We start from the raw sequence: 12,992 nt of genomic DNA on the forward strand, positions 1-12,992 counted from the left end.
AAAATGTCACTGTAGCCCCACTGTGCCCTGCCTGCTTTCCATACGAGAGCCCGCTAGGCCATTTGTTTTTCACGTCTATAATCACCACAGCACTGAAAGCGTCAAATAACCGTCTGTTACGATCTGTTAGGGTTGTCGTGAAAGACAAATGTGAAGTGTTTTGAGGCGTTGAACGTATAAATTCTTCTCAGAGACCTTATTTTATCATGCCATCAGGCGTCATGGCATCGTGACGTACAGCTGTCTACTGAAATAAACAAGGACCGTGTTCACTGTGCAAATGCACAATTAATGTGTGGACACGTGAACAACCAAATCAGGCTATGAGAGGTCTAAAATATGTGTGAAATAAATTGCAGTACTATTAAACGCTGCAGGCCTACTATATGTTATAGTGCAACATACAGAGTGCAACACCATGTACATAACACTCTTTTAGTGCCATATAAGTGTGCTCTTGTACTGTCTATGGTCGTATTATTTCACATAAATCCACCTCTGTGTAGACTAATACTTGATCTATTACAGGACCCTGGGGCAATATGGCCTGTAGGTGCCGCCCTATCCCAACCCACCCCAAATCCTCTTCCCAAATAATAATTAATATTTACACAAATATATATATAATAAACACATAAATGTATTTTTAACAAACACCATATAAGAATAGTATCAACTGAAATAATAAAGGTATACATATTCAAACTTGTTTTGACGTGCAGCCTTGCAATAAAACTAGGCTTCAAGGTTCAAGGTCATACAAGAAAGCATCATGAATCCGAGGGCCCTCCATATTTCAGAGTATATTTTGCTTTAGTGGTGCATATTCCCAAAGAAATTACCATAAAGTAATTTTCAAACTGGGGCTTTTAAGAGCCCTAGGCAGCTGCAGCAAGCATACCACAATGTATATGTAGCAGCAATCTCATTTGTACACGGAGAGTTTGCTGTCCAGCTCTTACCTGTATATATTAAGTACAGGTAGTTTTAGTTTTCTTATGTTTGTGTAGCTGTATGTCTGCATTTGTGTCCTCCGTTATGTGTAATTATAGAACGAGGACCAACATTCTTGGTAACATAATTGACCGATGAAACTGATTCTGATCTTCAGGCTGCCGGTTACTTGCAGCGTTTATTTATGAACATACGCATGTGGCACATTCACATCAAGAAAAAGCTGCATTTGTTGTTTTGATCATAACAAACAAGCCGTATGTGTCGGAATACTGAAAACTGTCTGTTTTATCCTCCTCGGCCCAAAAAATGTGTCATTCTCATGTCCAGTTTCATTAATATGTGTTCCTTAGGCAGAGACCGACTTTAATTTGTTAGCTTTCAGGCAGCACTTTGAAGGAATTTTTCACAGTGTGGCATCACCGGTGAAGAGACACCTAGTACTATACTTGTCAAGTTGTTAGTGTCCTCCTGAGCTTTGTTTAAACAAGTGAAAAGGTTGACTGCATTTGAAGACAATGAAACATTGCTATGTCTTCTCACAACAAATGTTTGTAAGTAGTATTATTCCACAACACATGAACTAGTTGGCCTTTTTCTGCTACCTGCACGGTACTTGAGGAAAGAGTTCAACATTTTGGAAAGGTACTATAAAGCTAAAAGGACCAGATCATTAACTTAGCTTAGCATAAAGGCTGGAAAACAAGAGGAAAAAGATGATTTGACCTGGTCCAAACAAAAAAAAAAAAAGAAAAATGTCAGTATGATGATGTAAATTTTTGTTTGCTTAATCCCTAAAAAAAATTAAATGTGAAAATTACAATTTGTGTTATTATTTGAAGTTATGAGCTGAAATTATCTCTTGTGTAGAGCAGCCACTCTTCTCATCTAACTCTCGGCATGAAATCAATTATATTTCCCAAAATATTTTCTCAAATAAACAGCATACACAAAGAATGAGGTCAGTAAGTGCCAATTTACAAATTCGTAAAGTATGTTAACCCAGTCATAACAATTTGCTATTACGTGGGCTACCAGTGGGGAACCAGTGGGCACAGTTCATCCTTTCACTGAGATCGCATTGATGTGATCTCTCCAGGAAGTTTTTTTTTTTTTTGTATTGTTGTTGCATTTCTATTAATGTGCTGTCACATTGTTCTTCTTTCCTCTGGGTTCCCAGGCAGACTTGTGTCCTAGTTTAAAAACAAATGCCGTATGAGACCCAGTGCTGCGGACTACTGGGAATAGAGATGCTGACAGAGATAAAACGCGTGACATCTTGGAAAAATGTCTCAGAAGCACAGCATCAAAGACTGGCTTGATTTGTTGGATTCAAACCCACAAGCTACAAACGGGAATAGAGATGAGCTGGACAGACAGATCTCCCAAAGCCCAGCTCAGGCACAGACATCACCACTGACCATGAGAACAATGCAGAATAGCAGCAAAGGATAAGAAGAAGCAGGTTTGTCTTGTGGATTGAGGGAAGAGTTGGAACAAAAGGGACCAAATTGCCATCAAGAAAAGCAGTTAAGGACTGCAAGAAACCTGCGACGATCTGGAAGTCTTGAGAAGTTCACATGAGTCATTTGAATAACGTCCAGTGAGAAACCCAAGCCTATGACAAAACAGAGTCCAGGGGCAAAACATAAGAAATGAAGTGCAGAGGGCAGCGAGATCAGGCAGCAGCAAAGGAAGGGAAAATTAGCTGAAGAAACTCCACAAAGAACTGGCCTCAAGCTCCTAAAAGAACAGAGTGGGCATGTGTTAAATGTCCTGCTCCAGCTGAGGAAGGGTTGACAGTTAAATTACTTGAACTGTTTGGTGGCTGTGAGCAGTGAAATCCTGTATCGGCAATGAGACAGACAAGCTACTCTGAGCAGCTTGAACATATAGCAACTGGCTTTATTTTACGTAATACTATCTGGTGATTTCCTAATATAGATATATAAAGATATGGGCAAGTACTTATTTTGTTTGAGGAGGATGAATCACACAAAGCCACAAAAAAAAACTTATCTGGTAATACTGTTCATAATGAGTTTTTTTTGTTTTGTTTTATAACCATAATAGGTTTCTTGATAAACAGGAAAGGAGGACCAGATGTTTCCAGTCATTTCAGTGACATAGCACTGCAGTCAAGATTAGCTCTATGTTACCTTTAATTCAATTTAAGGAAAGTAAACTGTATAAGTATGCAGCAGTCTACCGGGCATGGAGACAGAAACACAAAAAACAGGCCAAATGTTACATTAAAGTCAAAATAAACACAACAAACATGAACCAATATAAAATTTATAAATGTAGCTTGTATTAGAGGACTGTTGAATTGCTGTGGTATAATCATTGTTTTCAGTTATCACTGAATATAAATACGAATATCAAACTAAGAGGTAGTGATTTAGATAATATAGGACAATATATACATATATATATATATATATATATACAGAGAGAGAGAGAGAGAGAGAGAGAGAGAGAGACAGCGATAGACACAACAGAATGGTAAAATCTCTGAAGGCTGACCACTTTGTCTATGTATCTATACACAATATATATCATCTCTTGTTACAAATGCACACGTTTACAGAAAATATTCAGAGGTTGGAGTTATGCAAGCATCGTCCACAATTAAACTCAGTCATCAAGTCATCCTGTTCACATGTGCAACCTGAACAGGGGGCAGCACAACAAACCTGAGCGGGGTCATCATATCTCATCTGCATGCCTGGAAATGTGCTACACAGCCACTGTATGTAATTGCAAAAACAAGCCAAAGTGCTCTCCATGCAGGTCTGCTCGACTCTGCTGCCCACACACACTCCAGGCTGCCTCCCACGTGGACTCCACTCTGCCGTGCTGCTACTCTTTCACAAGCTCGTTTTATCATGGAGATTAGAGCACCTTGTCACTCAGGGCTCTTTTCTAGCATCGGCCATTTTTGAGATTTGATTTCTGTAGTGATAAATAGGTTAGTCTTGATTCTACAGCATTCTAAAAAGAAGAAGAAGAAGAAGTTGAGATAAATCTTTATCATTATGTCAAATAAAATAACGCACCAACCTGTGAGAACTTATTTCATGCATACTGTTTTAAAAATAAGTTAATTATAGATTAAGTATGCGGGTTCCTTGGCAAAACAACCCAAAATGATGTCCTCTTATTAGCTTTTTAGGGCTTTGCTTTAAATCATAACAGCTACTGAGCTCACAATCCATCTCACTGACGGCTGAGCAGACTCACTGACATGGCTGAAAGTGCTGCAAAAGACTGGTAGTTAGACTAAACTGATCCTCAGTCAGTCTAATTTGGACATAACCGTATCATAGCCATGCGAGTAGCAAAATTGGAGATGGCAATTTGGCTGTCTGGATTAATCCAACTGACTTTGGTGGCCTTTGGTTTTCTTCTAGTGCCACCATGAGGTTAAGGACTTTAACTTCTGATGACTCACCTTGACATATAATACATACACCAGTTCCCCCCCTCAGGGTGAACTGCAACAACTTTGTAAAATCCTTTCACTTCCTATAAAACACCATCATCAACGTCAAAATTTTTATTTTGTTCTATAGTTTGGATTATGACCAAGTACTTGCAAAACTAATCCCATTCCCGCCCCAGCAGTAACGTTTTACCTGTTGAATGTAAGAATCTTAACACTGCAGTTGTTTAACGTGTTTGCAGAGCTGCTAGCTGCATGGCTGCGTGTCCTATAGTCTCGTTCCAACATGCATTTGTTGGTAGTGAACTAACATTTCTTAGAGACGCTACCTCCAACAAAATTGGTTTGAGGAACGATAAGAAGTAATTTAACTCAGGCTGTTGTCTAGCATGAGCATCAAAGGCATAAATGTTGTCAGAAAGCTTCACACACACTGCGGTACACATTTTAAATTTCCTCTTTGTCCCTGCATTGCTTTTCTTAATTTGGACTGTTGCCTGCTCTCCTGTGTGAGCAACAAATGACACTAATCTGTAATTCCCTCAGTCTGCCGTCAGTCTGTGACTGCAGGGACTTTGTGTTTTTCATAAACGTATTTTCACTGATAAATGTGCCTGTAAATGTGCAGACTTACAAGGACAAATCTCATAATTCAGTTCCAAGTGATTTCACAGATGAAGCTTCTGTGTTCGGCTCAGCTATTCCAGAGAATCTTTGAATAAGCACCAAATAATACGAACCAGAAAAATATTTCTAATAAGACGGCCAGCTGTCTTGTTAGAAATATTCGTCTGGAACAGAGTGATTCTGTTTTTTTCTTTTAAAGTTGTAATCTAAAATAAGACACAAGGATTCAGTTTGAAGACATTTTTGCACCTTGATGTGAGTTCAGATACTTGTAGAAGGTTAAAAACATATTTTACATTCAGATCATCAACTGTTTTTCTATAACAATCACACTGTATAGTTTGAAGAAAATTGCCTAAATGAAGTTGTACATGCTTGAGATCTTCACAGATATCAACTTTATCTCGTGTATGAAATATAATCAAAATATCAAGCACTCTTTGAGGTATATGCAACTGCGTTACTACAGTATGTGGCACGAGAACCAAAAATAAGTCTCCCTGAAGAGTCTTTTCTTCTATCTTCACAAAAATAAACGGCAAAGTTATTTAAATAGTGAAACAGATGATAGCACATTACATCAAATAATGAGAAGAATGTACATTAAGAATTGTATCCTGTACAAAGTTGTACTATACAAATATTAATACTAAATATTTGAGATGGGCTTGAGCCACAGTGACAGAGCTTTGAAGAAGTAATTACAGCTGTCAGTCAAAGGTACTGCATAAAAAAGTAAAATATTTCCCTTAACAAGTGCCTCAAATTTAAATACAATACTCATCGTCAGAAGCCTTGACTGTACTCTGTTTGTCCATGTGGGGCAGCAGATAGTAACGATTCCGCCATTCACGACGGTGTGGCTGTAATACACTAAATGTCCACACGGTGGCAGCAGAAGAACAGAGATCCTGCTGGGATTGTCCGTTTCATGCAACTACGAGGCCAAACGTCTCATTGATTTTTTTTTTTTTAAATCAAAAGAAAGTATTAAACCTTCTGATATTACTGGCAGCTGACCTGTAAACACATCGCCCTGCTGCAGAGAACTGAAGCATTTAAACCTCTTTACCAGATTAATTACTGGAGCTATGAAACCAGTTCAGTTCATACGACCAGGCAGTGGATCACACTATAATAAAGCCAGTATCCAATGAACTCTGGTCCACATTAATGGGCATAAAAACCTAAAACTGCGTCGCAAGAAAGATAAGATTTGTGTCCCGAACGACGTTTACTGAATTTGAAACCCAGTATGGAAAGTAAAAACACCAGGCTGGATTCCTCACCTGAGATCGATACATTTGAGTTTTAACTCACGATGTTTAGAAAATTAGTTTTGAACAAACATCCTTTTCTGAATACCAGCTAATCTCTTGTACTCAAAATTTAATCAAACCATATTTTTCAAAGACTTTAAGTACTCAGTATTTTCTGCAGTCTTATTAATTCTTCATCCAGCCAGTATTTTAGTTTTTGATTACCTGGAGGCATCTCTGTGAGGCACATCTTCGAAACAGTTTACAGTGATTAATGGTCACAAAAGTATTACTATAAACGTTAATTTTTAGCCAAAAATAAAAAAAAAAAATCATGAAACAAGAATTGTAGTGTAATTGGTGGTATGATTCAGTCCAGGCATTTTTCTGTTGTAACTTTATGAACGTCCGGAGAGGATAAGTCAAAACAAAACATTAAAATAAAATCCAAAATAATATTCTCACAATCTATTGCAGCATACGTTATTTTAAAAACGCATGAAATCTGAAACGTTTTCGAAAAATTTCTTTTTTAAAGAAAAAAAAACCTGGAACTGAAAATTTAATTTCAAAATAAAATGTCGGTGGTTGAAAATGAGTTCGTATTTGCCAAATGGAGAACAGATGGAGACTTTAGATACTCAAATCATGAAATAAAACCTCTTGGGTTCTGTTCAAGATCATAAAATTTTAAAGTAAGCCTAAACAGCATGTACATACAGAAATAACGCCGGCTGCTCATCATTAGAAATGACCTTTTAAACGTTTTTCTGCACAGACAGCGCGATAGAAGCGATTCAAAATGTTTCTGTGCTGATCTAAACCAAATCTAAACTGGGGCTAAAGTTCACCTGTTGGTCTCAGGGTCGAGTGAGAAAGAGGGACGCGCTTTCAAAACGTCTCCTTGACTTTTATTCAGAAATCCATGAGGGCCTGTAGCTCACAGGCAAAACAAAAAGCCCAAAATGAAACTGAACTTCACGTCCTGTCTGTCCGCTTTATTTCCGTGTAACATCCATTTCCAAATGATTTCTGTTCACTTGTTGTGATCAAATGAAATATGCTCTAATGTTGGCTTTACAACAAACAGCTCTGTGGCAAATTCCCCAAATTTTAAGAGACAAAATCTAAATGTTTTAAATAGGCCTTGTATCATATTACCACAGTCACATTACGGCCACTGCTCTATAAAAATACAAAAAATAATCTGTGTTTTTTAAGAATCAAGAATCATTTTTATTTCAGTAATTCTTTAAAGAGTTTTAAAGTTGTATGCGGGACCACATTTGACCTTTTTTCTGTCATCTATAAGTGTTTAAAATGTTCATCTCATTCATGGTCTTTGTAAACTAAAGCTTTTCTTTATTTGGAAATTGAAATTACATTTTAGAGCTCTGTCTGTCTGTCTGTCTGTCTGTCTGTCTGTCTGTCTGTGAGCTGTCACATCAGCCTCCCATGTATGGAGCATTGGACAGGTAAATTATCACTGTGTTCTTTCCCCTTTGAAAACACATAATCCACTTAATAAAACCTTGCTACTCTCACAGTTTGGTGAATATTTTTTTTGTTTATAATTCTATTTAACTGTTTTATCTGTACATTGGAATTTGTGTCCTGTGTGTTATATGTACATCCCCAAAAACCTACTGATAAAAGTATATTTTTTTCTGAAATAAAAAATGATCAAGACGCTTCATATGATCTCATGTGAGTCCTCACGTCTGACAAGGACGAGGTGTTCAGAGTTCATCAGGGTGTTAAAGTGATGCTGCTTTGGTGCTCAGAAGACAAATACTCAAAGACAAAACTCATTTCTCTTTGTCCTCTGTAGAAGAAGACACAAGATGAGGCAAAGGCAGCACAAGCACAAGCTCTCACCAATTTCTGAAATGGAAAAAAAAAAAAAAAAAATCAAGCTGATCCTCTGGAATTTGTGCAAAATTCAAGTTAATTTTCTAAGCATTTAGGATTTCACTTGAATGCAAAATCCTTCAAATAAATAAATAAAAATAGTGAGATCTGCAGCTTTAGTGTCCATATCATCGCCTGATTAAATCACAAATTCTAGCACCAGTTTTCCAGCTTCTCACGGTGGTGAGGACTGAACCGTGTTCACTTGACTGTTTACATAATGTAAATTCTCTCTGAGACGCACTTCCACACAAGGAGTTCTCCAACCCCAGAGAGTGATGGTGGTCCTCTTCATAAACCACCAGTTGACTTGACATGCCATCCTCTGAGAGGCTTGTCCCTGGAAGAAGAGTTGTGGCCGTCTGAGCTTTATTAGTAGCATTAAGCACATTCATGACAGCTATTATTTTTGCTTTTTTGACTTTTTTTTTTTTCCAAAAAAGCAAAAATCTAATGTCTAAAGAGACTTGTAACTTTTCTGAAATTACTCTGCCTTCTCCCTCACGAAGCAACCCCCTCTTTCATTTATTATACACCACCATGTCTCATTAAGCTCCTATTCAAATCAGAGGTTCTCAATTTGAATATTGGCGCGACGTGGGGGTGAAAGGGTGCCAGGTCGCTGCATGCGCGGGCACAAACACTCACACTGAATCCTTGTGGCCAGGCAAAAGCATTACAGCTCATGTTTACAGTAACATCGGTGAGCTTTTTTTGTTTTGTTTTAGTTTGGTTTTTTTTTTTGTACATATCAGCTGTTTTCTTTCTTTCTTTCTATTCTTCGCTCGCGCTGCGCGCCGCCTCTCAGTTCAGTGAAGTCTGCATGGTGTCTGGGCTGGCATCGGTAAAACAATGGGAGGATGGTGAGGGTGCTTTACTGCTGTCAGGCTGTGACCCACCAGCCAAAAGACTGTCTGCTTCTCACGGCCTGTGTGACGCGTAACAATAACTAACAGGGCAACACGCTATTATTATTATTATTATTATTATTATTGTTTATTCGCCACTTTGTTATGACTTTATACCAAGCTCAGTGGTGCAAAACAAAAACAAGACTTTTCTCAGGAAGACTACTATGGCGTTTTTGTCTATTGTCGTTACCATGGTAACATAGCTCTTGTAGCTCTTTTTTTAATCAGCCGCAATGAAGTTAGATAAGAGACTTTCTTGATAGAAGAGTTACAGTCCCCTTTTTTTCTTAATTTTAAATTTTATCTTATGATATTCGTAACTATATTCAACCGTAAGCATAGCCAAGGATTCACTAAAGTGGGCCAAGCCTTCTTGTAGCTGCTTTTGGCCTACTCCACATGCTAGCCTGCGTTTCAGTCCTAGGGCCATATAGGTTTCAATTTAAAGCATATATGATTTACAAATAAAAGGCACTGCAATAGGTATGGAGTAGCTGACATCACCTCCATGTGAATAAGAGAAAGATGCTGCCTACACATCATTAGGCTACAGCAGAAATAGTAATCCAAGATGACACTCAAAGGGGTCTTTTCTCTGTAGTTATACTAAACAGTTTAACATTATAGGCCATAGGCCTCAGAATGATTTTAAAGGTAGGGCTTTAACACTGAAGGCATTAGCCACATGTTGTTGAAACTCTTTAACTTCTATAGTCTGTAACTGCTTTTATTTTAGGAGCAACATCTGGTCCTCAGTACAGGCTCTGATACTTTGATATTTCTTAGTTCTTTCTTTCTTTGTGCTACTCTGGGCTACTTTGTAGTTCTTCATCTTAGAGGTTCCCAGTTTTGAGTGGAGTTTTTCCAGGCTGATGATATAAATCCCTCTGACAAACTTGTGATTTGGGACTTAGCCTACAAAATGGCTGGACAAATAAGTAAATCTACATTTGCAGTTGTGGTTTCGTGCCTACCGGGCAGCAGTAGCCAAGAGGTGGAGGCTACAGCTTGTCTGATGAGCTCAGTTGTGTTGACAGTTAGCTACATGGCTAGTGTATTGTTGGATTTTAAGCCTGTGAATATTCTCATTCATCCAGGTCATGGTTATCTCAAGGAAATTCAATCGAATGCAACTGGACTTAGTTATTTGTCTTTGAAGACGTTTCACCTCTCATCCAAGAGGCTTCATCAGTTCATGCTCGCTTGACTAGGCTGGGACTAGTCCGTCTTCAAAGACAAATAACTAAGTCCAGTTGCATTCGATTGAATTTCGTTGGATTTTAACACTGTAAATTACCCTGAATTTAAAAAATAACCAGTTTATGGACCATCAGCGCTTACAACGAGTGTTTCCTGGCAACGAAGTGCGTGCAAGTGTCTTGTGTGAGCGCGCCTCTGTGGGCCTGTTGATGGAGGGTCTCCACTGATAATGAACTTGAGTCAGGCTGATTTCTCATCACAACTCAGGAAACATTGTCTGGATCAGGTTCCCAAGACTACAGAAGGTAAAAGATGTCTACAGTGCACGTTAATAACCGCCAGGCTGTTACCGGAGGAGAAGGAGGAGGAAGAGTGTTCACTGGTTAGGGGTATCATATATATATATATATATATATATATATATATATATATATATATATATATATATATATATATATATATATATATATATATATATATATGAGAAGGGGTATCATTTGTTTCAGATGTAGTTAAGATGTGTCAAGATATCTTAAAACACCTTTACAACAAACATTCCTACAATCTTTTTGATTTAAAAAGGGCTGTCAAGGACATTTTTCAGAACCTGGCAATGAATAATGATTTGACCATTAACAAAACCATTGGTTACAATATATAAAGCTATACAAATAAAAAATAATAAGTATTTTATTATTATTATCATGCACCACAAAGGTCTATCTATAGCCTTCTATCTGAGCTGATGGTTTGCAGTCTGTGGGCAAAGGAGATGAAGCACTGTGTGCGTGAAGGCATTTCCACACTGTGACATGGTCTAGACAGATCAACATGACTGAGTTAACTTAATTTAATGCAAATGATGAGCACGTCTAGGCTATAGGCATACTTTGGCCTACAGACAGACTGAGACCTTATACAATAACGTTTGAGAGGATTCGTCTTTCATGGACTCAAAAAGATTTCTGGTGTGATTATCATGATAATTAGCCAAGCCGGAGCGCCTCTTGAGTCTGTCTCTACAAGTTTCAGCTGCAGACTCCACCATCTTTGAGATATGTCACTTCTGGGTGAGAAGCCAAATACAAAGACATGACTTTTCACGTTCAATCATCTGAAAATCAGGCCTGCATGGCACCATTGCTCCTGTAGTAAAGAGGTCTGCACTACATTCATAAATAAGTCCTCATATTGGCCTACAATAAATGGTAGCATAAAGGTAGTGGTAGTAGTATATAGTAGTGTACAGCACCAAAAATTATATGCTAAATATCCGCTGGAAATATCCCGAAGTGAGACCACCATGTTCACAATGCTGATGTAACACAAGACTTATAAACAGGGTTTTTGAGAATATAAATGTGGTTACTACTAGAGCTACTACAGGACTTGAAAGTGATGTTGGGTGGATGAATGAGTGATGGTGCCACCGTGCACTTCTGCATGCGTCTGTTGGGGGGCGTGAGAGGCGCTGCCATGGGTCCTTATTATAATTACATCGGCTGCCTTGCATAATATCAAAAAAAAAGAAAAAAAAATCTCGGAGGGTGGGAACAGTACTACCTCACTGACTCACGAGGGGGTGGGCCTTGGACGGCGTATATGATTTAGGACAAATGAGATGTTAGACCATTTGGAGTCAACGGTGGTGGAGATGTAGCTGTCCAGGCGGACAGCCCCAACTCTCCTGTTTGGCGAGGGGGGGACTGGGGCTGTGGATGTGGAGGACTGCCGTATGACGATACGCGCGGAAAAAACACAAGAGAACCCGTTAGATTAGAAAAATGGACGGGGCCGGCGGGACGTCACGATGCGCCGTCGCCACAAAGCTCAATACGCCGCTCATGAACGCGCTCACTTGGCTCCCAGCGTGCCGCACGTCCGGAGGGACCGCAGCTTACCAGGAGCTCATCCAAGCCCAGTGCAACCCACCCCGCTGCATCTGAGGATGAAAACAGTAAGAACATTGTTTTGTGTTATGAGTGATTTGTAGCATTTGAGTCTGAGTGTAAACAGAAGCATGCGAAAGCGGCGCATCGGTGGGTTTCTATGACGAGTTTAGGGGCGTTTAGGCTGTAACGCACCGTATTGTGTGTGCTTAACCCTATTGTGAAATAAGTGAGGATCTGCAGGCCGACGACAGACTAAATCTATTGGATATTTTTATTCCAGTGAGGCTTGTTCTGTTCTCAGAGCAGTTTGAGATCTGCATGAAATGTGCGCAGCAGCAGCAGCAGCAGCAGCAGCGTTGGAGATAAAAGGCTGAACATCATCAGAGGGCAGCAGCACGGACGTGTAGTTGCACTTGTGGCTGCAACCACTTTTGTTTGGCAATAGATGCTACACATCCAAGGGAGTTAGACTTGTCACTGACACGGTCAGATGTCAGCAGCCACTAAGTTCCTTTTCCTCTCTTCTGACTACAGTCGCAGGGTGATCTCCTCTCTCAACCAAGGCCCTTTCATTAGTTTTCGGTTTTCAAATCTGTTGGTATTAGTGATGATGTTGTGGTACCAAAAAGTGAGGATGTGTATTCTTCCCCTCTCTACAGTCCTTCCGCCCATTAAAGCTACATTTTGAATAAGAGATACCTCACCAACAAGAGCGTTTATTTCGACTTTAAGTTCTTGCTTTGGTAACAAATCTTTGATGCCCATAAAGCAACGCTGAATTTAAATTTGAATC

Source organism: Scatophagus argus, chromosome 17 (assembly GCF_020382885.2).
Source record: "Scatophagus argus isolate fScaArg1 chromosome 17, fScaArg1.pri, whole genome shotgun sequence".
NCBI lineage: Eukaryota > Metazoa > Chordata > Actinopteri > Scatophagidae > Scatophagus > Scatophagus argus.